At 60.2% G+C, this 14,094-nt stretch overlaps 1 protein-coding gene across 2 annotated transcripts in view; it reads left to right on the forward strand.

Annotated features, from left to right (window-relative positions):
- The first annotated feature begins 1,621 nt into the window (after positions 1 to 1,621).
- FBLN2 (fibulin 2) overlaps positions 1,622 to 14,094 on the forward strand; it is a 67,931-nt gene continuing 55,458 nt past the window's right edge. For both annotated transcript variants that reach the window (XM_027522767.1, XM_027522768.1), the window contains exon 1: positions 1,622 to 1,715. The gene's annotated coding sequence lies outside the window, so the exon portion shown is untranslated. The remainder of the gene's footprint in view (positions 1,716 to 14,094) is intronic.

Consider the following 14,094-nt stretch of genomic DNA (forward strand, 5'->3'; position numbering starts at 1 on the left):
AGCCGCTGGCCTGGCCCCAGGCTTTCAGTACAGAGCTGGCCCCTCCATCCGGTTCTGGCTCGTCTGCAGCCAGTCTGAGCCCCTCGGCACTCTCTGGCTTCACCTCCTCCCAGATGGGTGACCCTGGGCAGGCGGCTTCCCTTCTCTCTGCCTTTGCCCTTGGCTGCCTCATCCCAGTCTGGGCTCTGGAGGCCCCTAGGGTGGGGGCAGGGCCCATGGCTGCTGCTCAGATGTGAGGCAGCGACTGCTACCACATGTCTCCTGGCAGGGATGGAAGGTGCTCCCAGAGGTCGCTGGGCTGAGACACACACAGAGACGGAGGACAGAGTCAGAGGGAGATGCGGGGACCGAGAAGAATAGAGGAAGAGAGAGAGACACAGGCGGAGACGCAGAGACGGAGAGACAGGGTCGGTGGGGAGGGGGAGACGCCCCCAGAGAGCCTGGGAGACACGGGCCATCTGAAGGAGACACCCAGAGACACAGGGAGACGTTGACCCGCAGCAGCAGAGAGATGGGGACGGAGACGCTAGCAGAGAAAGCTGACTGTCCGGACGCCACTGAATGGTACTTGCCGTGATGAATTTCACGCTGTGTAAATTTTACAGCAAAAAGAGAGACAGCGATGGAAGGACAGACTTCTGGGATCCTGACTCTCTGGGGCCCTAAGCGGTGGTGGGGAAGGGACCGGGGCTGGGTCCCTGTGCAGAGTCCAGGCCTCCAGGGCCCAGGGGTCTGGGGGCCAGTCCCCCTTTCACCGGGCTGCCCCGGTCTGGCAGTGGCCGGTTTTGCTTATGTGGGCTTTGGGACGGGTTCTGAGCCCTTGGCCAGGAGACAGGGCCTGGGAGGTCTGGGGAAGGCAGCCTGTCCCTGTAGGTCCTGTCGCCAGCTCCAAGGCTGCCAAACCCAGTGAGTGGGGGCCGGACGAGGCCCCCCGCCCCGGCTGTGGGGGTCGGCGTCAGGGCACTCAACCTTCTGAGCTGACAGCTTGGGGTGTTCACTGCCTGTCGCACCTAGCCAGGAGGGCATAATACGGGGTTCTCCATGGCTCCCCACCAACAGCCCAGGATATGGCTGCTCAAGAGATGAGGAGCCTGGGCTCAGAGAGGTCAAGGGCCTTGGCTGAGGTCACACAGTGGCCACAGGCAGCTGTGTGGGCTGGGGAAAAGGACAAGCCGAGGCTGGGGGCTGGGACCTGGTGCCAGCAGGCCGGGGTGGTGTGGGAGACCCCCAGACGGGGAGCGAGCGGGTGAGAGGCGGCCAGGCCCCTCGGGCCCTCTCAACATGCTCGGGGAGGCCCGCCCATCTTCCCGGCGGGGACACTGAGGCCCAGCTGGCCGAGGCGGCCGGGCCAAAGCCCCTGTGGGCGGCAGGGCCAGGGCGAGGACTCTGCGCCAAAACGGGTCGGCGAAGGGGCGCGCCCAGGGCGCTCGGGGCTCGAGGCGCACGCGCGGCGCGGCCACGTCCGGCCCCGGGGGCGCGGCGGGGCGGGGAGCGGCGGCGCGCGCTCGGCCCCCTCCCCGGCCGCGGCCGAGACCCCGCCCCGGAGGCGGAGGGGGCAGGGCGGCCCGGGGGCCCGGCGCCCGCTCGGCCCGCCCCCGGCCCGCCCCCCGGCCCGCCCCGCGCCGCCGCCGGGCTCCCCGAGCTCTCGACGCGCCGACGGCTGGACGGACGGACGGGTGGACGCGCCGGCGGCCGGGCGAACGGAGCGCAGCGCGGTGAGTGCACGCGGACCCCGGCCCGCGCCCCCGGGCCCCCCGGCTCCCCCTCTGCGGCGCTCCCCCGCCTAGTCCGGCCCCCGGCCCCCGGCCCCGGAGGGAACCGGGCCCTGGTCGGTTGGTACCGCTCTCCTCCCCCGCGCGTCCCCCTACCGCGGGCGGCCCAAGTTCTCCTGCTCCCGCGCACGCCCACCCCGGACCCCCTGCGCACGCCCGGCCCCTCACACTCCGCTCTCTCACGTCTCTTGTGCGCGCACAGGTTTCACCCACACGTGCCTTGCACACGGGCGGCCCCAGACACGCACGCCAGCCTCCACCCCGCTGCCTGTGAAGCGCGTGTGCCTCGCCGCCGTGCACGCGGGTGTGCCACACACGTGTCTGTCCCACACGCCTCTCCCGTGTGTCACACGCATACCTGCGGTGGTGAGCAGACCCCCCTCCCACACACACACCATGAATGCCTGCAGAGGCCAATAGCTTCCTCTTTGGGGGACCCCGGCCCCCCACCCCAGTGGGCACCCCGCTTCATGCCCTCCTGACCCCGGTGGGGGCCCAGGCAAGCCCCCAGAGGCTTTGTCCCTTGTTGGGGAGCCTGGGTGGCTCCTGGGAGCACAGGCCGGGGTGACTGGCCCTGCCAACCCCCCCCCTTCACTCCCACCCCCACACACCCCCTCCCTGTATCCTCTCCTGCCCACTCTCCAGGCAGGGGTGCCCTCTTGCCCTTTGCGGTCACAGGGTCTCATTCCCACCTCAGTGTGTGCCCACCACTTGGGCTGGTCCAAAGCTGGCCTGAGCCAGCAGGTGTCACCGTGACCGGCCAGAAATGGAAAAATGGAAAGAACGTTTGGGTGCTGGCCATCACCCCGAGCCCCTCGGATCACGGTGCGGCTGCAGGGCCCTTCTGGGGTCACCTGGTGCCTGGGCCTGGCCTGAGTCTGTGGCTGAGTGGTTGGGACTCTGAGTGTCCCCATCCCCACGTGCAAACAGGGCTGAAGATCCCCCTCCCCGCCGCCCCCCCCAGGAGGAAGGGAGGACCTGGGAACTACTGCTGGATCGACTGCCCACCGCCCCGACCCCCGACCAGATCCAGAGCCTTGGGAAGGGCAGTGGGCAGGGCGTGGATGGAGTCAGAGGCTCTTACTTGGGAGGCGCGGACTTGCCAGCCCCCACCGAGCCTGGCCCTGCCTGTTTGGTTTGGCTCTCAGCAAGTTAGTATTCTTTTTAAAAATTTAATTAGCTGTCAGCATTTACAGATCGGTGAGCTTCACAGAAAAGTCCGGATTTCTGTCTTGTGAGAAATCGCAGGGTTCTGGCGGCTTGGGACCCATGTCGCCGGGGGTTGGTGCCCTTGAGTAGTTTGGCTTGCCTGCCGCCCCTGGGGTCGGGGCCGGGGCCCACTTGGCTGTAGTCCCCAGCTGGCCGCTTTCACATTTGCGGCTCCCTCCAGACCTGCTGTATAAACTGGGATGTTCTTGCAGCAGCAGCGGCCACCCCAAGTGGGCCTGGGCTGGTGGACACTCTTCCTGCCATGGCCTTGCAGTCACTCTGACTCCAGGACCACCAGGCTGCAGACTCCGAGTTCCCCAAGGCTGCAGGGCCTCCGGAGGACCTTGGTTGTCCTGTTGGGCATCAGAATTCTGTGTCTGCCGTGGGGGGGAGCAGGGAGCACTTCCCTTCCCCACCCCTGGCCGGCCTTGGAGGAGGAGGTGCTCTCTGCAGGGCGGGGCTCAGGCCGGGGGACAGGCTCCCAGCTCCCACTTCTTGGCGGCCTCTCGCTGGGTGGCGTGGGGCGGGGCGGTGGCTGCCTTAAGGCCTGGTTGCTGTGACTCTCTGCTCTCTTTCTGCCGCATGGATGTGGCCGAACTCATGCCAGCTGACTGTGCCTGTGGTGGGTGGCTCCCTGGAAGTTTGCTGACTGACTGACTGAGGACTGGCCCTGTGGGCGGCACGCGGGACTTGGGGGGTGGACTCAGCCCCTGGCCTCGTCCCTGTACCTCCTGAGGCTTTCGTTCCTGCTATGGAAGAGGGTGCCAAGGGCCTGTTCCGCCCTTCCGTGACCCTGTGTCTTCTCTTCTGTAAAGTGGGTTCTGTCTGATGGCTTTCCAGGGCTCACGGTCCTGAAATGGGGTGTTGAGGAGGGGAGCCTGGGGCCCGCTGCCCAGGAAGTGTCTGGCTATCTCTCCCCTCTGGCTTCTTGAACCCTGATGTCCCACCTCTCACCACCTGCCCCCCCTAAACTGAAGGCCTGGTCCTGGGATGTAGTTCCAGCCTGCCAGGTAGGGTGACTGAAGCAACAGAGAATTGAATTAGGTTGACTTCAGGCAGGTGTAGTTGCTGTAAAGGCACTGAAGCCAACAGGGCAGCCCAACCCAGCTGGGAGGACAGGGTCCTCGGAGGAGGGGATCTCTGAGCTGCTATGGGAGCGTGCTGGCTGAGGGCGCAGCTGGTGCAAATGGCTTTTGGTGGGACCCTGGCGTGCTGTGTGTGAGCCTTGGCGTGTTCGAGGGATGAGGGACTGAAAGGGAGGAGGCTGGAGCTGGTAGGGGAGGGGAGGAGGGGCAGGGCAGGGAGTTGGAAAGCTGCGGAGAAGTGTTTATCCAGGGAGCCACGAGCTCTAATTGCCATTTTAAGACAGCCTCCCTGGCGGTGCAACCTGAGGGCTGTGTGCCCCCACCAAGAGGGTGCTGGCAGGAGTAGGGAGGCCCTCTCTGGGCCTGGGCCCGAGGGCAGGTATCCCCCTTGAGAACCTACAGGGGAGGTGAGGAGACAGGGCCATCAACAGACCTTTGAGATCCAGGGTGATGCATGCTAGAGAAATAGGCGTTGGTGCAACCTCCAACGGAGTACTATGCAGCTGTAGAAAGGAGGCGCTGATCCTCGAGGTCCGTCGAGAGAAGAGAAGAAGGTGCTGAACGGTGTGTAAAATACAGTGTGTCTCGTGCCAAGTGAGAGCTGTGAACCCGCATTTGCTTATATGCTCGTAGGCAAGCGCTGGGAGGAAGCCCTGGGGTGAGTTGCAGTGGTTACCTGTGCTTTGCCTGGAGGGTGGGTGCAGGTGGGGGCCAGGGTGTGAGATCAGGTGGCACTGCCACTGCCAGCCTTATATTTTTGGATTTTGAGCCACACCACTGTGTTCGCTGTTTAAGCATTACATTAGAGTCAGACGCAGCTGAGCGGTTGGTGGGTGAGTATTCATTTGTGAGTTTTAAGTGCAGTGTTTAAGGACGGTTTCTAAGTTCCTTGCTCTACCGAACAGACTGACTTCTTCCTGGCACGGTATACAAAGGTTTCCACTGTGATGAAAATTAGATGCGAGCAAAGTCACGTTTTGCAAAGTTTGGCAACTGGACGAAAGAAAAAATGCTGCCCTTTTCTCTGCCCCTTTTCCTGTGGGAGTTTCCTTCTCCAAGTTTGACTGCTGGCTCTTCCTGGGGTGGGCACCATGGCACTGGCGCCCATCCTCAGCCTGCCTCCGCAGTCCGCCTGCCAGTGGGCTAGAGCTTAGCGACAGGTCCAGACCACGGGGGCCTGCTGGGCGCAAGGAAGTCCCCGCCTTGGCGACCCTCAAGGCTCAGATCCCACCTCTGCTGGTCGCAGGCCATGCTTTCTTTGGGACAGGACCCCCTCTGTCAAATGGCGTCACAACCCATCTCTTAGGGTTGTTGGAAGGAGGAAGGGAGTGATGCCCAGTGGGTGCTGGTCGCTGTCCTTGGGGAAAGCAGTGCCAGGACCAGCTCCTCTGCCCCCCAGAGAGCTCGCTGTCTCAGGGAGACAGACGGATGCTCACTGTGAAGTCCCGAGGCGGCCGGGTGCACCTGGGCTGCAGAGCAGGTGAAGCTGGCCGGGAACCGGGGTGGGGGTGGGGCTGCTGTAGGGGGGACGTCAGCGGAGGCCAGTGGAGTTCGGGGAAGGGGGCACAGCAGGGACTATAACCCAGAACAGCTGGAGGAAGGACCCCCGTGAGCAAGGGGGTGGTCAGATCTGGGGATACAGGGGGACTTGCAGTTTTACCCTGGGTGTGATGAGAAATCAGATGAGCGCAGGCCGATCTGATTGGGATTTTCAGGGACCCCTGGCTTCTGGGAGTGGGGTTACAGCCTGCCTCCGGGAAGGTTGGGAATCCAGGGTGGGGATTGTGTGGGAGCAGCCGGGAGAGGCTGGCTGGCCTTGGGGTTCCTTCCGTGTGAGGGACCTTGAGTCCCCCCCTCACACCCAGCACTCAGGACAGCCTCTGGTGTGGGCCAACCCAGGGTCCCTCCAGTAGCCATCCTGAGGGCCCCAGGGACCCATTTAGGCAGTTCTGAAATGCTTCTGTCAGAGTGGTTCTGGGGGAGAGCACGGAGCCTCTGGGAGTTTGGGCGTGGTCAGGGAGGGCTTCCTGGGGGGGGCGATACTTTCTCTGTAATGTGAACGTTGAGGGGTGAGCAGAACACTGGTTCCTCTCGGGTGAGTGGGAGGGGAGGCGGGCTGTGAGGCTGGCCTCACGTCCTGGACCAGACAGGGAGGACCTTAAGTCCTGCTCAGAGGGTAGCGGGTGGGCAGCCTCGGGCGTTTCTGAGCGGAGGGGCGAGGGTCCGCCGGCCAGCGGGAGGCCTGGGCAGGTGACAGGGCAGGGAACCAGGCTCAGCGTAGGTGGGAGGCTGGCTGCAGTCACACAGCATGTGAGGACCAGGGCTGCGCGGGGGCCAGGTCTGTCCACCTCGGGTCCTGCCCTGGGTTCGGGGTACCGTGGCACGCAGGAGCCACTACTCCCTTCCCTTCGGGCTGGTCCCTTCCCGGGGCCCCTGTGGGTCAAGTCGTTCGTCATTTCGCACCATTGTCCTCAGGGTTGTTGGAATCTGGAAGCATTGCAAAAATGCCCGTCTTCTCATATATGGAGATTATAGCAAAGAAAGTGCTGGTTTGGAGAAAGGTCATTTCCTTCCTCCAGGGTGGGGAGCCTGGCTTTTCGGTGGGGGGTACGTGTGCTGTAATATGGGCGGCCAGGGCAGCCCTGCCTGGGTCAGCGGCGGTGAGGAAGTGCTGTGCCTGTCTGCCAGGGGGGCGTAGTTGGCGGGGAGCATCAAGAGCCTCTGTGTGGCCAAGAGGGTGGGGCCACCAGCCCCCGTGTGCCCAGGAGTGGGCGACCTCCTGCGGCCCTGGAGGCTTTTGCCTTCGAGCAGACTCTGCTGGCCTCAGGCCATCTCACCTCCTAGGGCCTCAGTTTCTTCCTCATCTGCAAACTGGGGCCAGCCCTCCTGGCTCTGCTGTCACTTGGAGCCCAGGAATGGCCTGAAGTGTGAGAAGAGGGGTCCAGGGTGCTGGGTGATGGTGGGGTGAGGACCCCGCCAGGCCAGGGCGCCCGTGCACCTGCCTGGGCCTGGAAAATGGGGAGTTGGAGATTCAGAGTGAGGCTGTGGAGTCCTGACCTCCAGCCCGGCCTTCCTTACTCCAAATGGTTGGGACTCCACACACAGGGCACAGGGAGGGCAAAAAAGGCAGCTGTGAACGCCCAGGAAAGATTGACTGGCAGGGGGCATACTGAGCTGGGTCTTTAGGGATGAATAGGAGTTTGCTCAGGCCATGGGTGTGCCTGGCAGAGGGCCCAGGGCACTGGGCAGACCTGAGGGGCCGTGAGATTGAGAGGAGCTGAGGCAGGTCCTTTATTGAATGCCTGGTTTGCCTGGTGCCGTGCTGCGGTCTTTACATCTCCTCTGGAGTCTGCCCGTGTCGCCCGGAGGCTGTTGTGATTGGGCTCACGAGCAGACAGGAGCGGGTCTGCTCTGGGGTCACATCCTCTGAGCCGCCCACAGCCTGGGGGTAGCTGGGCTCACATTTGAACCCTGACCTCCAGGGTCCAGGGCTTGATCCCACTTGTTGCCCATCTCTGCTCCAGCAGAGTTGACTGACGGCCTTGGGGGCCCTTTGGGGACAGCCGTAAGAAGTTTCTAAATTTCAGGGCCATGCAAATAAATGGGGGTGCTGGCCTGGCAGAGGCCCCAGATGGTCACAGAGCCTCCCTGGCTGCACCGCCTTCCGGACGCTGATGCTTCGGAGGGTGGTCCAGGAGCCCTGGTCTGCGGGACCAGCCCCCTGCCCATCCGCTTCATCACACCTCCTGCCCATCCTTATCTGTCTGTCTGTTTGTCTGTCTGCCTGCTGCTGCTTCCCTCTGTGTCTCCATGTCTCTGTCTGTCTCCCTGCCCCCATCCCCGATCCCAGAGTCCCTCCCTGGCCTCCGTGAGGCTCAAAGGAGGACCCAGGAGACGGGGCTTCTGTATGAAGGGTGGACACACGCCAGCGGTGGTTACGGTGGGACCACCACCTCCAGCTTGGCCAGCGACTTGCCGGGTGACGTCACGTGAGTTTTTCCCCATTGCTGAAGGCCCTTCTGGGATGAGCGCAGCCGACAGTCACGTTGAGGACGCATCTTGTATCCTGTGCCGGTCTTGTGCTGGGGCCAGGCGAGTGAATCCAGCCACCCATCCCCACTCTCCCACCCACCAGAAGCATCAGGGCTGAGCAGGAGAGCTGGGTCCTCGCCTCCAGCCCATGTGCGCCAGATGTCAGCTCCCAGCACGGGGAGGCGACCTGCCCGCCTTGGCCCCGTGGGCATCTGGCCTGTCTGGCAGAGGGGAGGTGGTAGCAGAACCAGCCTGCCCAGGGCACCACAGGAGCCCGGAGCGCAGGGATGTGGGCAGAGCTGCCCGCGCTGAGCTCGGACAGGACGCGGGGTGTGATGGGCGCTGACACCTGGTCACATCAGCGCAGCTGGGAACCCAGTGGGGCAGGCGTGCACAGGCTCACACTCACGCACACGTACTCCTACATGCTTAAACGTGCCTCGGGGCACACACCTGCCCACATGCATACTCACTTAGACTTCACGTGCACACAGATGCACTGACCTCACCCCCCTCTGCCCCAGCACTCCTGCTCACACGGACCCGCAGGTAATGGACATGCGTCTCTTGTGGAGGGACCCTTGGTCTTTCAGCTTCCCTTGAAAACGCATGTTGCTTCCGATGGAGAAGGAAAACAGGAAGCCAGAGGCGGTCTGCGTGGTAGGTAGAGAGGTAGGGAGAGAACCAGGTCCCGGCCCCGCTCGGGGACTGCCCTCTCCTCCTCCAGCAGTTTCTCGGTGTGCATGGACCCCTGGAGTCCAGGGGCTGGAGAAGGGCACGTGCCTGGTTTGGGAGGCTCTGAAGGAACGGTGGACCCCAGAGGTGATGTCCTACCTTTGTGTCCCTTTCAGGGGAGAGACGTTGGGCTTCCCAGGTGGCTCAGTGGCTAAAGAGCCCACCTGCAATGCAGGAGACACAGGAGACGTGGGTTCAGTCCCTGGGTTGGGAAGATCCCCTGGAGGAGGGCATGGTGACCCCCTCCAGTATTCTTGCCTGGAGAATCCCATGGATGGAGGAGCCTGGAGGGCTACAGTCCATGCGGTCACATAGAGTCACATATAACAGCATGCACACACGCAGGAGAGGAATTAAATCCCTGTAAAGGCCAGTTTATTCTGCCTATGTGTGGTGGTGGGGGGGTGGGTGATGGGTGAACCCATTCTCTATGTCTGTCAGGGAGGGAGCCCCTCCAATAAGGACCGAGTGGATGATCCACTGTACCAGGAGCAACTGACTTCTCTCAGGGCTTTTAATCACAAAATGTTGAAGCTTACTGAGTAGCATCTATTGAAAGGCTCACATCGAATTTGTCTTTTAGGGAATTGCCTTGATTTTTCAGTGTTGTACGGCGCTTGCATTCCTGAGGTAAGCCCTGTTTGGACACGATGTATTATTACCCCTGTAATGTGCTGCTCGATTCAACTTTCTGATATTTTACTTAGGGCTTGGCAGCTCGATTCATAAGTGAGGCCGGCTGGTACCTCACTCTTGTCGTGTCCACGTCTGCTTTTGGTATCAGGACTTTCCCTAGTCTCGTAAAACGGGAGGAGGAGGCCCCGTTCTTATTCTAGGCGCTGGAACAATTTTTAATAGAGTGGGAACTATCGTCAGCTCGATTGGACCAGGTCTCGGGCTGGCCGCTGCAGCTACGTTTCGATTTCATCCCACGGCGCCCTGCGAGGGCAGCGTGTTCTCCTCGCTGGATGGAGATGGGGAAAAGGAAGCTCAGAGGTGGAGCCTCTCAGACGGCAGGAGGGGGCTCCGCTGGGCTGTGAACGTGAGCCAGTCTGACACCCGCCCCGCGCTTTGCACGCTGTTCACCGCAATGCAGGACTCCCCTGAGACGCTGGCCTGTGGGGGAGCTGCGGGCCTTGTTCTGGGTTTTCCAGGGAGGCTGGGAGGAGCACTGGTGGAGCGAGAGCTCCCCTCACTTGCTCACGGTCTGCTGGCCCACCCGCCATCCGAGCATCCGCTTGTCTGCTGACCCACTTCCTGCCCAGCCAGCCCGTTGTCCTTCAGCCCTTCAGCCCCGTGCTTCTGCCCCCGCTGCTAACCCACCCTCCCGTCCACGCTGCCTGCATCTCCTCACCCATCTTTCCACCCACCCGCCTGCCCATCCACCAGACATTTATCCACGGGCTGGTTACTCCTCCATTCACCAATCCATCTTCACATCCATCTGTCTTCCATCTGCCATTCATTCACCCATCATCCCTGATCGGACCGCCATCCGTCAGACACCCATCCATCTCTTCATCATTGTCCATCCACGTGCCAATTCATGTACCCATCTGCTAGTCCACCTTCTCATCCACCTTCCCTCTGGTGCCCACCCACTCATCCGTCCACTGATTCATGCTTTCATCTGTGCCTTGATCCACCCATCCATTCATCCGTCCACCGGCCCTTGGGTCTTGGCCTTAGATTTGGGTGTGCAGAGAATCAGGAGGGAGGGCACTCTTGTTTGGGATAACGATATTAGCCAAAATGAGCGGCTGTAAACCAGAGCCTTAGAATTTAGCAGGAATTACGTATGTGGAGGGCAACTCAGAGAAATGGAGTAGGAAAGATAGGTGGGAGTTGGATGGTGAAGGACTTTGAAAGCTAACCCTAGGAGTTTTCACTTTATCCTTGGGCCAGGGGTATTCAACCCTGGTTCCATGAATCCCAGAGAGTCTCTGAGACCCCTAAAATGATAGGCATCAGTTTTTTTTTATATAAGCCCATATATCTGTTAAGACTTTGGGTTGCAAGTGATGGAAAGCATAAGCAAGATGGGTTCATGACTGGCAGAGCTTAGCTTATCTGTTAGCTTCAGGTCTGGCTGGATCCAGGTACTCGACAGCTGTCGCTGTGACTCCATTGCACTTTTCCTATATCTTGGCTTTGCCTTTGTTTTTTTGTTTGTTTTTGAGTTGACTCCAGCCTCAGACAGTCTCCACCTGACAACACGATGGCTTCAGGGACCCTCATTGTTAAATCAGCTCACATCTAATACAGTGGGAAGAAGAGAGGCTGTTTGCCCAGGGCAAACAGGGCAACAGGCCCTGAATTGGGCCTCACGGGCTCAGGTCGGCCTGGTGTCCATCGCTGGGCTAGGCACTGTTGCGAGAGGAATGAGAAGCACGGATGGCATGGCGATTGAGTGGTGTGGACCCCAGAATGAAATGCAGGGGCCCTTCTTGGAAGGAGGGTGAGTGTGCGATGGGCGAATGAGAAGCCGTGCCATGTCCAGGGAACGCTCACATTTTCCTTCTGTGGTGGAGATGGGTGCATTAACCGAGAGATTGCGGGTGGTAGAGAACCATCAGAATTTCTAGCAACTGGGAGGCAGTCGGGCGAGAGGTCCTCGGCGGGTAGGACCGCGGGCAAGCTGGATGCCTGTCTGTCTGCCTGGGACCGGGTGGAGGGTGTGGGGACGCAGGTGGGGAGGGTGATGAGCTCAGCCTTGGCCCGGGTAGGGCCATTGCTCACCGCTCCGCCCAGTGTGTTTCCTCTCTCCAGAGTCTTGACTCCTGGGGAAGGAAAATATCAGCTCCGTCCTGTGCCAGAAGCAGCATTTTCTTTTCTCGAGGGTTGACTGTGAGTCTTGGGTGTTCATCTTTGTAATTTTTCACCTGCTTATGTTGGTAATGAGATTAGTGATTATATATGAAGGCTCAACTCTCACTCTGGATTTAAGGAGATTTTAATCATTTTACTTACTTTTTTTTGTTTGTTTGTTTCTCTTTATGAGCAAAGAGAGGGAAGGGAGGGGAAGAAGTCTGGCTGTTAAACTGGAAGGATGGTCTTCCCGGTTTTCACAAGCTCGCCCGTGGAGGGTCTCCAGGGCCATGAGTGTGAGCACATGGGCCCCAACACCCTCTGTGCCTTCCACCTGGGCCCCACTGCGGTCAGTACTTTGCACCTCAGGTTGGCCCGAGACCCGGGGTCCCCTGCACTCTCCCTCCAGTCCCCGTCTGCCTTGGGGGTCCCAGGCTAGTCCCCTGTGCCCTCAGCCGTGCCCACTGTCCCCTGGCCAGCCCTGTCTTTTTGCAGATGACGGCATCGATTACTGAGATGTCTTTCCATGAGAAAGGGAAGGAATATCGGCCTTTGAAGGTGGAAGCCAGGCCTAATCACTTTTCTTTGGGTGGTCTGTGACGATTTTTCATATCTGTCCACTCCTGTCCATTTTTTCTGCCAACAGCTCTCTTGTTTCCTTTTTCTGGACTATTATAATAGGCTCTTTTCTTTTAAAACTCTCTTCCCTTGTGAAAAAACACACATACCAAAACATACCCGAAAGTCCATGAAAGTCAGCATACCAATGAAGAGACGCCCCTGTGACCACCACGGCCTCTGACCCCGGAGGACGCCCCTTCCTTCCATGGTCCTTCGCCCATCCCCGCCCCCACCGCACCCAGGTACCCACCAGCTCAGTGGCGTGGCTGTCCAGCCCTGCCCCCTGTGCCTGCTCTCCCTCTTTGACGATGACAGAGTTTGAGCCGGCTCCCTGCTTCCCGTGGCTGGAATCTTCCTCCGGCTTCCTGACGACTTCCTAACGTGCTGGGACCCGGTGATGCCTCCCGCCACCCTGTTGGAATAGTGTCCACCAAGACACTTTGCCACGTTCCCTGGGGCCCTGGGCATGGGTGACTGACTGGTCTCCTTCTGACCTTCTCTTCTTCCTTAATTTTCACACCCCCGCCTCTTTTCCATCTTGCTGTCCCCGTCAGCTCTTCTCCCTTTGTTCTTTGTCTCCCTGCGTGCCGGCCACAGGGAGTGTAGCCGGTTCATGCCACAGGGCCTTTGCACGTGCTGTTACCGCCTCCTGGCTGGCTTCTCCCACATCTTAGCGCGGCCACTGCACTTGTGCCAGGAGACTCTCAGCCCAAGTGTCGCCTTCTTGGGGAGGCCTGTGCGGCCCCATCTTGCCAGGGTAATCCCTCAGAAGCTCCTTGTTCCCTTCTTATGTGGTATTTGTCTCTTCCATCCACCAGGATGTTGGCCACACGAGGTCTTGGCCACCAGGGGTCTTGTTCGTGGCCGCATCCCAATACCTGTCGTGGAGACTGGCAAGTAGCACGTGGGCAATGAATGTCTGCAACGTGGAGGACCCAGGCTGTGCTCCCTGGCCTGGCGGATCTGCCTTCCGATATCTGAACCACCTTTTACCGTTGGTGTCACTGTGGGCCTGTGTGGGCCTGCGTTTCCTTATCTGTCGAGCGTGGTTAAATAAAATCAACACGCTGGAAGTTCTCAGGCCGGTGCTGGGCGTTCTGTCGGTGCTGAGGAAGCAAAGGTTAATACGAACCTGATCAACAGCTAAAATCCCTCCTGACTCTTTGTGCCAAGAGCACGTTTATTTTTCCCAGAGAATTAGATGACTTCCTCTGATCAGACAAGGAGCACTGGGTCATCCTCCAATTTCCCTTTTAGCCTTGGCTGCCAGGAAGCTTCCTACAACGGGGAGGTCTCGGGGGCGGCCCTGGCTTCCTGTTAGGTCTTCAGCACAGCACTTCTGCCCTCTGCTCCTTGACTGTTGACTTTAGGCTCATAGCACACATTTTATTACTTTTGGCTGTAGAAGATACATATAAAACTGACCCGCTGAGCCATTTTTGAATGGACACCTCAGTACCGCTAAGTCCATTCCCACTGTTGTGTAAAGGTCCCCACCATCCTCTCCAAAACCTTCCTCTTCCCAAGCCGACCCTCTTCCCCATTAGACCCGCGCCCCTCCCACCCACCGCACGCACCATCTTGCTCTCCGTTAGACCCGCGCCCCTCCCACCCACCGCACGCACCATCGTGCTCTCCGTCTCCGTGGAGCTGACTTCTCCAAGGACCGCGCGTAAGTGGGTCGTTCAGTCCTCGCTCGTGTATCTGACCTCTTTCACCGGGCTGTGTTCTCCAGGTTCATCCATGTGGTCACGAGTGTCAGCACTTCCCTTTTACGGCTGGATAATATTCCGTTGTGTGTAGGGAACCGTATAATGTTGATCCATCTGTCT

The sequence above is a fragment of the Bos indicus x Bos taurus genome, chromosome 22, assembly GCF_003369695.1.
Source record: "Bos indicus x Bos taurus breed Angus x Brahman F1 hybrid chromosome 22, Bos_hybrid_MaternalHap_v2.0, whole genome shotgun sequence".
Lineage (NCBI taxonomy): Eukaryota > Metazoa > Chordata > Mammalia > Artiodactyla > Bovidae > Bos > Bos indicus x Bos taurus.